Source organism: Sphaerodactylus townsendi, linkage group LG05 (genome assembly GCF_021028975.2).
Source record: "Sphaerodactylus townsendi isolate TG3544 linkage group LG05, MPM_Stown_v2.3, whole genome shotgun sequence".
In the NCBI taxonomy this organism is placed as follows: Eukaryota; Metazoa; Chordata; class Lepidosauria; order Squamata; family Sphaerodactylidae; genus Sphaerodactylus; species Sphaerodactylus townsendi.
The window spans coordinates 59,771,659-59,783,822 of NC_059429.1; the positions used below are offsets into that span (position 1 = coordinate 59,771,659).

Here is a 12,164-nt window from a genome sequence, read left to right on the forward strand (position 1 = left end):
ACAAGAGCTCACAGTGGGGCAGGAAGGAGGGTAAGCATGTCTGCATTGAAGACCTTGATGAACAGCAGTTACAGAGAAGCAACTCTGTTTTCAGTTTGGTCTTCCAGGGCAGCCCCACACTGGGATTCTTGCAAGCTTGACTTACTTGGAAGTGGGGTGATGCTCTCATTGGAACAGTACCTGTAGAACTGCTCTGCCCACTTCTGCATCCTTTTATGAATACCTATCCAAGGCATAGTGTGTCATGAAGGTATCCTCCATTGACCAGGTGGCAGCTCTGGAGTGGTACTCTGGCTGAATGCACTTTCACCTTCAGCAGGCACGCTGCACCTGCAAGGTTGTACCATTTCTTAACAGACATAACCATCCACCTAACTATAGGCTTGGAAGAGGCTGCTTTACCCTTTCTTTTTCTTTTTTCTTTTGGATCTCAGTAGGAAATAAATGTTGGAAACTCTGAACTCTCTAGTTCTGTGAATGCAATAAAGTAATGCCCTTCTCACATTATGAAGTGTTTTCTCCACCTCAGATGTAGGAGCAGGGGGAAAAGGCAGGAAGGACCACCTCTCGAGCCATGTGGAATCGTGACACAACCTTAGGTAAAAAGGTGAAGGTGGTGAAGTATTACCATGGTATCAAAGAGTTTAAGGAATGGGGGATCTATTAGTGCAGTGAGCTCGCTCATCCTGCTCATGGATGTAACTGCTACCAGAAATGCTATCTTAATAGTAAAGCAGGTTAACGAACAATGAGCTGGTGGTTCAAATGGGGATCCCCAAGTTTAGACAATAGGAACCATTGTGATATTATCCTGGGAAGCAGGGAGAACAAATTGTTAAGCCCTTTCAAAAATCATTTACAGAGGGGGTAACTGAAGAGCGATTCACTGTCCACCCTTTCATGGAGGGCCGAAATAATGAAACCATCAATCTCAGTAGCAACTGAATCATCAATGCCTTTTGCCATCTAGATCTATTTATCATTTTGATCCCTGACTAAAATGGATTTAGCTCTGTCTTCAGGGAGAAAAGCTTTACCCTTGTTTGAACCTAGTACAGCCTTGGTGAATTGGGTTCTACATGACAGTATGACTTTCAACTACACAACAGTATTACTTTCAGCTTTTTCCAGTTTTTTACCAGTTCTAGGGATTCACAGGCCCCAGTGATTAGGGTGCCCTAATGGCTGGTCATGGCTGGTCAAAATGTATTAGAGCTGTTATGAGTCACTCATCTAAATATGGGAATTTCAAGAACCCCAAGGTGCAAAGGTGGGCTACCACTACTGCCATACACTTAGTAAATACACTTGGGGCCATAGAAAAGTAGAAAAGAACAGAAGATTACTGATAGATGATATCTCCTAATTGGGGGTGTCCAGTCAGAACTTCTGCCCCTGCTATTGGTTGTTTGATATGAGAGGAGGTGCACTGTCTGATCTATTGTGGCCCTGCCCTCTGTGCCCTCTGAAGGATGGTTGTTGGTACTGCCAAAGAGGATACCAAGTAAATGGTTGTTGTTGCTGTTGGGGTCTTTGACCCCCATAAAAGGGGGAGGGAAAGTTCTGTTGTCTTTGCTGGTAACGAGGCATGAGATTGGAAGGAGGTAATACCCCAAAAGACTTGGACATCTGCTTATTCCTCTCAGGATCACCAGCTTATCCTTGGTGGCCACAGAAAACTAGGGAGGGGTGCCCTCAAAAGGCAAGTCCTCAACTTTAGACATAACATCCTGTGGGATTACATAAGAACATAAGAACATAAGAACTAGCCTGCTGGATCAGACCAGAGTCCATCTAGTCCAGCATTCTGCTACTCGCAGTGGCCCACCAAGTGCCTTTGGGAGCTCACATGCAGGATGTGAAAGCAATGGCCTTCTGCTGCTGCTGCTGCTCCTGAGCACCTGGTCTGCTAAGGCATTTGCAATCTCAGATCAAAGAGGATCAAGATTGGTAGCCATAAATTGACTTCTCCTCCATAAATCTGTCCAAGCCCTCTTTAAAGCTATCCAGGTTAGTGGCCATCACCACCTCCTGTGGCAGCATATTCCAAACACCAATCACACGTTGCGTGAAGAAGTGTTTCCTTTTATTAGTCCTAATTCTTCCCCCCAGCATTTTCAATGAATGCCCCCTGGTTCTAATAATGTGAAAAAGAAAGAAAAAATTTACTCTGTCAACATTTTCTACCCCATGCCTAATTTTATATGGAGCTTCAATCATATCCCCCCTCAGGCGTCTCCTCTCCAAACTAAAGAGTCCCCAAACACTGCAGCCTCCTCCTCATAAGGAAGGGTGCTCCAATCCTTCAATCATCCTCGTTGCCCTTCTCTGCACTTTTTTCTATCTCTCTCGAGTATCCTTTTTTGAGAGATGTGGTTGACCCAGGAACTGAACAACACAGTACTCCAGAGATGCGGTCGCACTCACTGCTTTTATATATAGATGGGCATGACAATCCTTGCAGTGTTATTGACGACTCCTTTCCTAATGATCCACAGCCCAGAGTTTTGCCTGCTTTTCACAGCTGCCATGCATTGAGGTTGACATTCCCATGGAGACTATCAACTAAGACGCCCAAATCCCCTTTCCTGGTCTGTGACTGATATCACTGGACCCCCCTGTGGCGTGTTATGTGAAGTTTGGATTTTTTTTGCCCCTATGTGTGCATCACTCTTCACATTTAGCTGCTACGGTGAACTGCATTTTGCCATTTTCTTAGCCCACTCACCCTAATTTATCAAGGTCCACTTGGAGCTCTTCGCAATCCTTTGTGGTTCTTTACCACCCTACATAATTTGGTATCATCTGCCAAAACTTAGCCACCCACCACTACCCACCCCTACTTCCAGGTCATTTATGAATAAGTTAAAGAGCACTGGTCCCAAAAGCTGGATCGCTTGAGGGGGACACCACTCCTTACATCTCTCCATTGTGAGAACTTCCATTTTATACTCCACCCTTTGTTTCCTGTTTCTCAACCAGTTTTAATCCATAGGAGGGACTTCCCTCTTATTCCTTCCATTGCTGAGTTTTCTCAACAGTCTCTGATGAGGAACTTTGTCAAAAAAGCCTTTGGAAATCCAAGTAGACAATGTCCACTGGTTCCCCTTATCCACATGTCTGTTTACACCTCAAAGAACTCTAGTAAGTTTGTAAGAGACAGGACTCTTGCTCTCTACAAAAGCCACATGCTGACTCTTCCTCAGCATGCTTTTCTACATGTTTAATAATTTTATCTTTAATGATAGATTCTACTAATTTACCAGGAACAGATGTCAAACTGACTGGCCTTTGTAATTTCCTGGGTCCCCTAGACCCTTTCTTAAAGATTGGTGTGACATTGGCCATCTTCCAGTCTTCAGGGATGGAGCCTGGATTTCAGGGATAAGTGCTGCATATTAATGTGTGAGAACATCAGCAATTTCATGCTTGAGCTCTTTAAGAACTCTTGGATGAGATGCAATCTGGGCCAGGGGATTTGGTAGCATTTAGTTTATCAATGAAGCTGCCTTAGAACTTCTTCCTTGGCTACCAATATCTTCGCTAGTTCCTCAGACTCACCTCCTGAGAAGCTGGGTTCAGGTGCAGGAATTTTCCTCACCTCCTCTTGGAGTCGAAGACAGATGCAAAGAATTCATTCAGCTTCTCTGCAATCTCCCCTGTCATCTTTTAGCACACCTTTTGTTCCTTCATCATCCTAGCGGGCCTCACCGGTTCCCTAGCTGGCTTCCCTGCTTTTGATGTACTTGAAGAACTTGTTTGTTGCTAGTCTTGATGTTCAAGCAGCCATCGCGTTCCTCATAATCCTTTTTTTTGCCTCCCTTACAGCTAACTTGCTTCTCTTTTGCCACCATTTGTATTTTCTCTGGTATTCTTCATCATCGGATTAGAAGTTGGACTTCCATTTTCTAAAAGACATCTTTTTTTTTTTCCTAATAATTTCCTCAACCTCCCTTGTTAACCATGGTGGCTTTCTTTTGGACTGGTAAGCTTGCCTTTCCTAACCTCGCTTGAGGAACACACATTCCAGCTGAGCTTTTAAGACTGTGTTTTTAAATAACCTCCAAGCACCTTGGACATTTTTGACTCTCTTGATTTTCCCTTTCAGCTTCCTGCGCACTATCCCCCTCATCTTTGAGAAATTTCCCTTTCTGAAGGCGAATGTAACTACATTAGTAGTTGTCACTTGTTCGCATGCAGAGATACTGAATCTGACAGCATTGTGGTCGCTGTTCCCTACCGGCTCAACAACACTGACTTGCCGCACCAGGTCCTGGGTCCCACATAGAATTAGATCTAGGATCACCTCTCCCCTGGTTGGTTCTACAACCATCTGCTCTAAGCCACAGTCATTTAGCATATTCAGGATTGCAGTGATACGTGGCCAGGAGCATAGTCTGATGGTGTCCGGGTGCAGGCGAAGTCCCGGCATTTGGGACACCCGCCCCCTCCCTCCCCGCACCCAGACTTACCAGCGATCAGGAAAGAGACGCGTCGCCATGGGGGAGACCTTGCATCCAGCCAGCAGCCAGGAATGTGGAAGTGGGGAAAGAGCAGAGACCTGGCCGCGCCCGAAACACAGCTGAGCCGGCTTGGCTCAGCTCAGAGAGGCGGCAGCTGGGGAGGGGGAGGACCTTGGAGCAAGACAAATTATTTAAGGAAGGGAGCCCAAGAGCTCAGGAGCTGCCGCTGCAGCGGGCTGTTGAAAGGAGGGAAGAGGGACGGTTTAGTGAGAGAGAGGAATCTCAGGGAAGGGAAGAGGGACTGTCTAATGAGGGAGAAATCTCAGGAAGGGAGGAGGACGAGCGGGCAAGCCAGGGAGCTGGCTTGCCGTGGAGAAGCAGTCAAAGGCTCAGTGAAGCAACTGGCCAGGGCGAGACTGCAGGCCTAACTACAACTGGCTGCTAGTGAAGGAACTACAGCCAGTCCAAGGGAGGGAAGCCACCGGGTACCAGGGCGGGGCAGCCTACGTCACGAGGCGCCCTGTGGGCAAAACTGTTTCTTGGCCCTCCGGGCCAACAGGAAGAGAACACCTCTGGGGAAGTCAGCCCCCAGGAAAGGGAGGGAGGGAAGGAGCCCACACCTGAAGGCCCGGGGAGGGAAGGGGAAGCGCCACAGATGGTCACAGCCATGGTTAGGACTCTTTTAAGGTGTCTGCAGCATGTTTATCAGCAATTTGGGTTATCACAGGCCCTAGAAACAATTTGCTGTTTCACAACCAGGATGTCTTCCTTCTGTTAGTTTAGTATGTCTGCCCTGGTCAGGTGTGGTATCTAAGTGGAGGGAAAGTTTTCCTCAAAGGAATAACTGATACCCATCTAGAATGGCTTGCAAATTGGCCACTTTGAAGTTTAGAGTACCAGAAAAATAGGTTTTATGGCCTACCGGTAGTGCATCCAGGCGTCTGCTCTCCTGGTCAGATGAAGTGGTATAAAAACCTGATCTTGGCTCACTCTGCATCTCCTCCGTCACCACAGATGAAGGCAGTGGGTGGGTGATCAGGAACTCTGCTGTATACTGTTTCACTCTACAGTAATTATCTATCTTCCTTGAGGAAGATGGAACAGAAGAGGGTTTATACAAGATCAATACCATGAGTTTGGAAAATCCTTCTAAGACAGGGAAGATCACTATCCCCAGTGTTTCAGGGTGCAGCCAGCTCAGTATTCTGTCTTTTGGCAATTTTTTGGTCTGCTATCCACAGTTGCAATGTCTAGTTCCAATACTTTTCTTAACATCTGTTAAGAATTCTTAACAATTCTTAACATCTGTTCAGTGTGGAGCCTGAGATCCTCATTTGAAGTTATGGGATTTGTGCCACCAACTTGTCCAGAGAGGTTTTGTATTTTTGTCTGGACTAGTCTCATGTAGGACCTCACTTCTGGTTCAGAATCCTCCTGTTTCGTAATATATAATAGGTCTTGAAAACCCATGTTGTCACGAGTATGGGGCCAGGTAGCTCCCCTATGTTCCTAAGGAACCCTGATATTTCTGACTCCAGAGTTGTTGTCCCTCTTCTGGGATGCTTTTGACCCTTTCTGGGTTGTCGCTCTAGTCTTCTCTGCTGAACACCTGTGGAAGGTCTCAGGTGGAAGGGGGTGAAAGCTCAGGCCACCATTACGGCATGGTCGGGGCTTTGAGGGGAAGGGGAATCCCTGCTATAAGACCAGGGAATCCCCCACGAGCAGAACAGTTAAGGCACCCTGTGAAAACCTGAGGAAAAACAAGGAAAAAACAAGCCTTCCACAGGAAGAAGCAAGTTTCAGTTCCTGTCTTCCTGAGAAAGGGTTGGTAAATCACCCGTCCAAGATGCCCATAGTCGCCTCCAGGAGAATCACCATTTCAACCAAGGAACATCTGCTAGACATCCAAGTCTCACTACGCATGTTACAACAGAAGAGGAAACTAGCAAGTAACTCAAATTCCTAAGGGATGAACCAGCTCTTAAATTTCAAAACAGGAAAAGCCATGACAACTGGGGACTTCTGTTTCATTCTTCACAAGTTTTAATAAAAACACACAAAGAAGGGAAAACCTCTACTACAGGGGTATGGAACCTGCGGCTCTCCAGATGTTCAGGAACTACAATTCCCATCAGCCCCTACCAGCATGCCCAAATTGGCCATGCTGACAGAGGCTGATGGGAATTGTAGTTCCTGAACATCTGGAGAGCCGCATGTTCCCTACCCCTGCTCTACTAGAATTAATCAAACAGGAATGTTGATATCAAAAGTACACTGCTGATGCCAAGAGAGGTTGATTTCATTCATGGCACAGTGTTTTATTTATCTACTTTCCAGATATTTCAATCACAAGAATGCCACAAACACACCTCATAGCAGGGGAGTATTCCAGCTAAGTTTGTGTATGCCCATATTGTAAAAAAAAGCATTTAATATACAAGATGTTGTATGGGTTTAAATTTGGTCTGCATAGTAAAGACTAGAAATATACAATCTCCTTTAGAGCTTGAGGACATCTGGATGTTTCCCACTGTCCAATCAGAGAGGCAGGAAAAACTGCTTGCTTTTTGTATCAGTGGGACATGCCCCTTCTTTCTCAGTTCTTTCCTGCCTCCAGGGAGAGCAGTTCTTCAGTTGCCTATGTTCTGCCTTTTATTATAATCTTCTCTACCTTTTCTCTACCTGATTGTTTTCTTCCACCAATGCAGCCTTCTCCAAGAACATCTCGGTGGAAGAGATCTGCAGGGTGGCAACTTGGTCCTCCATACTGACATTCATACAACATTCTTGGATCAACGCTTATAGCCCTGCAGATGCAGCCTTTGGCCATAGAGTACTCCAACACATTGAGAATATCAACAACAATGTCCCATTCTCAATTTAGGGACACTGCTATGAGGTCCCAAATGTCCTTGAGATTACTATATCTTTACATGTTATTCTTGCTTCCTGTTGATTGTTATTACTGTTGACATTAACTTCTGTTTTTCTCCAAGCTCTTTACATTTCCTGTCTAGTTTATACAGTTCCGAAGTAGTTTTACCTTTAGCACTGCTTTTTGGAGTCACCATAACTGGATAAGAAGGGGCATGTTTCACTGATACACCAGAAGCAAGACTTTTTTTCCTGCCTCCCTGATTGGACGGAAACACTCCAATGTCCTCTTCCACCAAAGGAAGAAGGATCCTTCTCAGGTAAGTTCAACACAATAATTAATTTTCCCTAGAGTAGATGTATATAACCAGACAAATATCTTGGGCATAATAAAGTTCTATGACATGTGGAAAAATACACAATTGATAATATTGGTACTATTTATGCAGACACCCATTAGCCAACCTATTATTGTTTGGGTAGTGTCCAAGGTTGGGTGGAAGACCCCTACCCGGACTTATGCCCAGCCCTGAGCTGCCCCCGGGTGACCCCCCGGACTTACCAGTAGCGGAGGGTGCATGCCGGCTGCAGCCCAGATGCTGGAGGCCCAGTTGGCCCACAGCAGAGCTGGGAAGAGCCGGTGCAGGCCAGGGAGCACACAGCCAGGCGGAAGCAGAGGAGGCATGTGCCCGCTGCAGCCAGGAGGCTGAAGGCCTGGCCGGACCCTGCTCTTCCAGCCAGCCCACAGCAGGACTGGGAAGAGCCAGCACAGGCCAGGGCATGAGCGCCCTGGCAGCCAGCTGTGCCAGGGATGCAGCTGCCGAGCCCACAGCCCCAAGTGGTGCGTCAATCACATCAGACCCAAGGGTGAGTTGGGGGAAGGGCCAGGGAGGCTGGAGGAGATCCAGCCAGATGGACCGGCCCCAGCTACTACAGCCAGCCATCACCAAACCCAGCAACAAACCCCTGCCCCAGAGGATGGGCAGGAGGGAACAGGGCCAATGGAGAGGTCAGGCAAGCCTGGCCAGTGACTGCAGTCTGGGCGGTGAGGCTGTGATTGGCCTGAGGGAAGGGGGAAAGGGATAAAGGGAAGTAGAGTGAAGAAAGACAGGGGGTGGTTGTAAAGGTGGATGGGGAAGGAGGAGTGGTAGGGAGCAGTTACGGAGAAGACAGCAGAGTGGATATAGAGTCAGGAGGAGGTAAATGGAGGAGGAGGCAGAGGACAAGCAGGACAGTGCAGAAGAATGGACGAGGAGGAACTAGGTCAGGCACTCGCTGCCTCACATTGCAAACCTGTGGTTTAAAAAGCTCCTCGAGACATTACAGCCCCTGGAGTCAGGGGTATTGTCTGGGTCTAACACCACCCGGGAAGGGGAAGGAAGGATGGTGCAGCCTTTGGAGGGCGGGGGCAGGGAGCAGACATGCCACAGGTAGCATAATATTTGAAATATTTATTATCTCTACCTATATCCCACAATGCCTAAAGAACCAAACAACTTCAAATTCACTTCCACTTGCTCCACACACACCCTCTTCCCTCTGTATTTTTGCACTGAAGGGAAGGGAAACATATCAATGGGCATTTTAAAGATTAGCACATTTATAGCGGCATAAATTTGTACAGAAGTACTGAAAACTGACATCCCCTGAAGCTAGCTGTATGGAGAATAATTTTTTTAACAAGCAAAACTTTTATTGGCATAGATTGATCATACAATAGACACATAAAATAAGTTTCATAAGGCCAGGACCTGTTAACAAAAAATCATGAAGAATAATTATGTTGATGGAAGAAAAATGCTACATAAAATATATTAGAAAATAAATCTATACTGACATGTATTTAATCAACATAGGGAAAATAATCTCTAATTACAAGAAATCAAGTACAAAACATTTACTACTTTCATACAAGCAACACCCTAGCATAGTCATTTTGTTTGTATTCATTAAAAAAATATTCAATTCCAAAGCATGTGGACAAATTCCTATCATCACCTATTAGTTCAAGAAAAAATTATTTCCTAGATCAGTGATGGCGAACCTTTTCGAGACCGAGTGCCCAAATTACAACCCAAAACCCACTTATTTATCGCAAAGTGCCAACATGCCAATTTAACCTGAATACTGAGGTTTTAGTTTAGAAAAAACGGTTGACTCCGAGGTGTGCGTTACTGGGGAGTAAGCTTGGTGGTAGTCAGTGGCTTTGCTTTGAAGCAACCGTGCATATCTTCCAACGGGTGAATCACGACCCTAGGAGGGTTTACTCAGAAGCAAGTCCCATTGCCAGCAACCAAGCTTACTCCCAGGTAAAGGATCATGCTTTAGTTCTTCGCATGAAAATCAGTGGGGCTTAACAGCGCTTAACAGGGTTACCTGCACTCCTTCCCCAAAACTTGGTCTTAGGTTTAATGCTAATAATCGAGCCCAGTGGCTTAGGCCAGCCTAGATGTGTGTGGGGGGCTGACTCTGTTTGCGCGTGCCCACAGAGAGGGCTCTGAGTGCCACCTTTGGCTCCCATGCCATAGGTTCGCCACCACTGTCCTAGATCATTCTGATTCCTCTAGTGCTAATACTGAATCATTATGGAAGAAGAAATCTCAACTGCTCTACAACATCTTCCATTTTTCCTTTTCACTTCCCCAGAAGTTTTACGGCCCAGTACTACCATATTTCTCCGAAAATAAGAAAGTGTCTTATATTAATTTTTGCTCCCAAAGATGCGTTGCTCCCAAAGATGCGCTATGTCTTATTTTCAGGGGATGTCTTATTTTTCCACTCCACAGCTGCATGCTCTGGTCGATGGGCATGCTTCCAAACAAAAGCTTTGCTACCTCTTACTTTCGGGGGATGTTTTATATTTAGCACTTCAGCAAAACTTCTACTACATCTTATTCTCAGGGGATGTCTTATTTTCGGAGAAACAGGGTATTAGAGATCTTACTTTCCCCAAGAACACAAATATCAGAAGTGAAAACCCATTTCCCCCAAGCACCCCAAAAATCACCCCATTCTCCCCCCCCCCATAACTAAATGGAATAAAAAAAGAAAAGTGGCAAGGTTTGCAAAGTTCTTCCATTTTTCACTGAAAAACGCATCCAGGATTGTAAAAAGCACATTTAACTCTAATATGCAAGCTATATCAAATCCATATCAATGCTGAAAGAGATAAATGGCAGAAAGTGAAAACATGTGTATTATTTCCAGCAATTATAAACTATACTCAACCTTTCTGCCAGTAAATTACTTTCAATTACCTAAGAATTGCTACTTCAGATACACGGCAAATTAAAAAATTCTATTATACATTTTGTAAATGTATAATGTCATGTAACTTTGCCAGAAAGACACATGAGGAAAAAGGTTTATGACTCTCAGGGAAAGTCACTTAATTTGCTGAAAATAAACCTTTGTTGCTATTTACTTCCATATATCCTACTCGTATATTATCTTTATTATTAGGCCAGTGCTCATGCCTGTCAAAGATACAACTGTCTTCCTCATTAAAAACAATTTAGATTCCTCCTACGACTCTTGAAACTATGAAATTTCAGTGTACCAAGAGGAAGGTTTCCTTATACTCATTCATATTTAATTTTTGAGGATGGTTCACTGCACATAAAATATTTATCAGTCAGAAGGTTTTTGAAATTGGAATACTAAATGTCAGCTTCCCTCTCAAAATAGTTTTCATTTAACTTATTTTGCCACTGCTGGAGGAGGAATAACTCAAAGCAAACCATGGCAACTATCTCCAATGCTAATTGCAAGAAAAAACAGAAAGAACAGAGATAATTTTTAAAGAAAGTTGATTATGATTTTCTTACCATACACTTTTTTTGTAAACGGATTGATTCAGGGCCTCCTCTTGCAATTTTTTTTTATTTTAGTCAATAAACCATTAAAACTGAAGGAAGCCACAGGCCTTAAAGCACTTGCCCATAAAACTTCCATGCATGTCTAGTCACGTATAACTCTCTTACCATGGATGCTGCCCGTTCATGGATAGAGCGAGTTAAGCATGCCAGCAGCACATCCAACCAACCTTCCAAAGTCTACACATTCATAGATCAATTCACACAAAACGCATATACAACCTCAAGTATCATATAGTGCCTTCTCCCTCCCAACACCAAGGATTTAGTAAACAGTTTACTATAGGCTGCAGTTCCGTAAATTATTCTTAACTAAAGAAAAACAGTTAAAAGCAATCTTGTTAAAACCAGAATATGATCTCTTCTTATCTAACTCAATTTTTTTGTCTTACTGCACATGGACACTGGAATCCTAAATCCACCCCTCACTAGATAGGATGAACCAATCTAAATTAAAAAGTAGTTAAATGGTACAATCGGGGGGGGGGGGGACAGAATCCCTCTAGAGGTTGTGTTACCCCAGTGCCAGCATAAATGCCACTTATGCCAGCATAAGGGGAATTTAAGCTATCACAGGGGCATTTTTGGCAGTATTGGGGAGACATGCAGCAGTGTGACACCTAGGCACTAATGCAGCTCCACTGGCACTCCTCCATGCAGCAGCCTGCACCAGCACTGAAAGGGGACTGGGGCCGGCTTCCTGAGCCCTTTGGGGCAGGAAACTCTCCTTTTGCTGGCGTCAATTTATGTCACCCAAATAACTGATGGTTTTTACAATACCCAGGGGGAGGGGGGGTTTCAACTAGAATAACCAAACAAGCAAATATTTGCACACAATGCGGCTAGAAGTCATAGACTATATAATTTGTGAGTTAACTGAATCTACAATATTTACATTAAAGGGTCTATGTCTCAGTAATGCCACAGTACATCATCAGGCAAGTCTCGAATA

General features: G+C 44.8%; 1 protein-coding gene across 2 annotated transcripts in view; it reads right to left on the bottom strand.

Moving 5' to 3' along the window:
* Positions 1-12,164, bottom strand: part of CACHD1 (cache domain containing 1) — a 152,300-nt gene that overhangs the window by 107,048 nt on the left and 33,088 nt on the right. The gene's annotated exons all lie outside the window — the stretch shown is intronic.